Genomic DNA, 4865 nt, shown 5'->3' with positions numbered 1-4865 from the left:
ATGATCCCTACAGCTGTTTGAGTCCAGTTTGGTTGGCCAATGATGATAGGGACCCTTTAAAGGTTTTGCAGGCCCCACCTACTACAACCTGCCTGCATCTCACTACAAAGGGGGCGGAGCCAAGACCACTTACTCTGCCTAAATTGAGTGATCAGCAGTGGCCAGTCTGTAAAACAGGAAGTTCCCCGCACGGATCTGGAAGAAATTCACAAAGCTCTCCAACAACCCAGCAAGAATGCATCTCAGTATTCCAATGAAAGGAATTTCAGCCTACTTCCTGTCCCAGTAAACAAACAGGAAGTGAGGAGAAAATATTCCTCAGTGTTAAATACCCATCAGAGCTTTTAATTCCTCCCCACCATACACTGTATAGATGGCCATCTGTGCCCTCAGTTGGAGGATTTTTGTCACTTCCTGTCTCGGTGACCACAAAGAAAGTCAAGAAAAATCCACAAATAGAAGCCCTGTATTTCGTCTTCCCCGCACAATGCAATGCAGACATCTGATGGGGCCACGCTCCCTGTTATCGGGCCACATGTGAGTTTTGGGAGGATTTGCCCCCTCGGCCAATACCAGCTGCATCAAAACCAAAGGAGTTACAAATCATTCTGTCAATGTGTGGGCATCACTGCCCCCTGCTGGTGAGCTGAAAACTGCAGGCACTGACAGGCTGTAGATTCACAGGAATTGTGTTTTGTATAAAAAAACTTTATTTTTGTTCCAAGACCCTCCCCCACTTCTCCAGGAGGACGGCTCCAAATGTATTCAGGCATCATCCAAAGTCACTATTGAGATGCCAACTTGGGGATAAGACAGTCAGCCAAAACCTGGGGAAGCTCCTGCCATTCCCAAACATAGATGATCCCTTGATGCAGCACCACCCCCCTTCCGAGGGAGAGGAGACTGAGAAAATGCTCCTTGCTGCCTGCAGCTAACATCACAGCCTAGGAAAAGTCATCATGCTGGTATAAACTCTTCAGATCCACAAATACCCCTAGAGTGCTAGATAAAGACCACACTTTCCCATTATCTCTTATTGTGCAGGGTGGCTGGTCTTGGTCCCGCCCCTCCTGTTGATTTCAGCAGGCATCTTGTAGTGGGTGGACCTTTTAGGCCCCTCCCACAGCTCTGCCCGCTGCACAGAAACCCCTCACAGGCACCAAATATGATTTTGTGACTGGGGTTCCCCTTAAATTGCTCATCCAGGTGACACGAAACACATATGTTCACATTTCCGATTCCTGTAAGGCAGACATGGGGTGACCCCTCTAACCCCATTACCATCTGCCCGGATTGCCTATCTCTCTCAGAAGCCCCCGGGGGTGCCACCCCCACCACTTAACCGCACGTCTAGGACAAAATGCAATCAGCGTATTGACAGATCCGTCCGGCCTACTAATCTATGGCAACTTCTGACCCAGAGCATCATGGGACGTATGCCGCACTCCTACGTCTGCTTCCTTAAAGGGGAACTGACCGGTGCAGGTTCTCTTAATATTCAAATTAGCTACAGCTCTGGCTCCTCCCCCCAGCTTGTTATTGGAGGGTGACAGGAGAAGCAGCAGACTGATGGGGTTGTCTCTCTATCTGATGTTGGAATTACAGAAAGGGGTTTGGTGCTGACAGGTTCAGCCATGGGTGTCAGTGAGCTGAGGGTGCTGTGTGTAAAGAGGACCTGTCATGGGTGCGCTGTGTTTGTATTGCTGGTTTGTGTTGAAAAGGTCAGCCCCCCCCACCTTGGGATACAACAACCTGAAAACATGGCAGCCAGTCGGTCCGGTTCTGCTGGTTCTTCCGGTGTTTTTCTGGGGTGTGATTGGATGGAGGAACCCCAAGCCGGAATCTCCAACACCACAGAGCGTCCAGTGGGGACACCCGGGATTGGTGAGGCTCCAGCAGAGCTGTACGGCAGGCAGACCTTCTGTGATTGGATGCCTGAAATCATTGTGGGGGATAGAGAAATGGATAGGTAGGTAGACATTGGAGGATAGGTAAATAGATATGGATAGGTAGTTAGATATAGGTAGGTAAGTAGGTAGATTTGGATAGGTAGGTATAGATGGATAGGTAATTAGGCACATTTGGGTAGGTCGATATAGATAGATATGGATAGGTAGATAGATTTAGATAGGTAAGATATAAATAGGTAGGTAGATATTGGAGGGTAGGTAGATTTGGAAAGGTAGGTGGGTATGGTGAGGTAGGTATAAATTAATAGGTAGGTAGATTTGGATAGGTAGTTATATATAGATAGGTAGGTATGTTTGTTCTCACCCATACATTTCTTTCTGTTTGTCTGATGGGGGAAGGGGGGTTCTCTGCCATTTGAGCTCTCCTCATTGGTCAGTCTGGGGGCCCCAGGAATATCTTATATAATGATCCTCCCTGGTCCCATAGCCTAGCTTGCCTTGTGGATGATCCAGCTCTGGCTCCACCCCCCTGGATCCCTGGAACAAACCCCTGCTGAGTCACAACTGTTCAATCAACAGAGAGCATGAGCTTTGCTGATTGGAGAGCTGAGAAGGGGGCGTGTCACACTTCTGCAGGAAGACCACTGAATCTTCTGACACCTGTAAGACTTTAAACTCCTTTGGATTCAAGCTCCCGCTTTGGGGAGATTTTCTTCTCATTTCCTGTTGTGTCCTAAAGACAAAGAAAAATACTGCAATATGAAACAGGAAGTTCAGCAGAAAGTAGTGCTCTGGTGACACCATGACAGGAAGTAAGGAAAAATCTCCACAATGGGGTCGCCAACAGCAGGTATTCACCCATCACCCTTCTGTAAAACCAAAGGATTTCCAGACGAGGTCACGGCTGTCTTGGTTTTGTCACGCAGGAATAATTCGGTTTCTGGTCATACAAAGACGGTTGGCCGCTCCCAAGAATGCCCCAGGTGACAGTAACTTCCTTTAATAGTCACGAAATCTGTGCTGAAATGGCCACTTGTCATCTCCATTGGAAGCCCATGTGACAGCGCGACAACCCAGATCACCATTCGAAAGCAACGACAGAGTGTTTTTACCCTATAACAGGAAGTTCCTGAACAAAGATCTCCATGGCAGGATCACCAGGGATTCTAATAATGGGACCTGTAGACAACTGCAGGAAATTTTTCTCCTATCAGGTGATAACCGTATCAGATAACTCTTCTCACTTATTATAATTCTTACCATTTCCTGTTGTGTCTCCACAGTAAGTAGGGGAAAATCTCCCTAATGGAGCATGACGGGACAGAAATTTACTGGACAGGAAGTGAGGAAAAATCTGCTACGAGGAAACGGAGAAAAATAAAATTCAGACAAAATGATGCCTGTCATCCGGGAGACAGCTGCCCCGGCAGCACATGTGAATTCTGGGCACCTGATTGGCTCAGAGTGCTGCCCCTCTCACTTTCTTGATTCTGTACCTACAGAGAATTAAAGGAAGTGACATTCAGGAATTTATTGATCTTAAATATTTGCCTGGAGTTCCTCTTTTAAGGAAGGAAGAACCCAAGTCAAGACTATTTTCTCCCTCATGGGCGGGGTTAGAAACCCCTGACTTGCAGAATCACAAGGTGTTAGGTGTTCCCAGTCCTCCTCTTATAGGTGGATGGAGCTTTGCACAATGGGCTGCCCCAGGACACCATCCCCCTTCTATGGCTCATAGATCATACAGATTTCAGAAGCAGGGTGATGATGTCACAACCAAGGGGAGGCAATAAGCTTACTCAGGGGTGGTGCTTCGACCTCAGGGGCAGGTCACTAGGCTATATCTTAAGGTCAGGTGACATGTATGATAAGTAAAAAAACATATCAGTGGACATTTTTTCATTGGCTAATACTTTTTTTAATCAATGTTATCAGCCTTCTTCAACCTTACAGTTACACCCAGGCTGCTACAGGGAGGATCCTCATTCAGAGCCAATCAGGTTCTTCCATAGAGCACATGTGCATAAGAAAAAGAAAGCTAAGAGGTGACCTTATCTATATTTTTCTACGTTTTCATCATTCTGTCCAATCAGGAGGTGTTGCACAGAAGGTGGAGGATCTGTCTGTGGTGTCTGGCAGGGGTTACACAGATGACAAAACCAGCTGAACAGAACTCTGAAACCATCCCCCGATTGCCTTTCGTATGTGCATCCGAACGTCCGAAGTTTAGCTGTAATCAAAAAAACAATATTCAGCCCAACATCTGTTTCCCATGCACATTCCTGCCATTGCCTGCGTTGATGGTTGAACGCTTGGCTGGGAACGCGTTCATTACACCATAACTGAACCTCAAAAAAAAAAACACTTGGTCCAAGGGGCCATAAGACCAAGGTGGAACTCAGCGCCTTTCGAGCCTTCCGCCCCATTTTTGTAGGTGTGGTCAGTGGCGGCACGTAAATGGCGCATTTAATGCACCCAGTGAGGGTGTGAATGTGCCAGCTCGGTAGTAATGTTACCGAGATCAGGTGAAAGGCGATCCAATCCTTGGCGCAATTCATAAACACAGCGAATGTTCCACCCGGAGGCGCTCAGCTCATCGCTGTACAAATATACATTTCATGAATTCCACTCGCACTGTACCAGCTGACCTTCTGAAGGTGAAACCTCGGGTGAATTGAGAAAATGTGACAGGCCGATGCCAAGTTGTAGGCCCGCCGTGCCAGAGCGGATGCCCCCTATACCGTACGGATCTGAGCTATTTATGTCAGACATTCGTAAATTATTCAGCGGCAGCTATTAAAAACCTCAGACTCCGGGACCGTCGATCTCTCACCCCGGCTGGAAATATTTGTCTGCTCAACTCCCTGATCTGCAAGTGGAGATTCTGCTGCCAGGGGGGCACAGAAAGGCTGAAGATGCAAAGTAATGAAATGTCAGTGGTGTGGGAAATAAAGT

The sequence above is a fragment of the Pyxicephalus adspersus genome, chromosome 12 (genome assembly GCF_032062135.1).
Source record: "Pyxicephalus adspersus chromosome 12, UCB_Pads_2.0, whole genome shotgun sequence".
NCBI lineage: Eukaryota > Metazoa > Chordata > Amphibia > Anura > Pyxicephalidae > Pyxicephalus > Pyxicephalus adspersus.
This window is presented reverse-complemented; position numbering follows the sequence as displayed.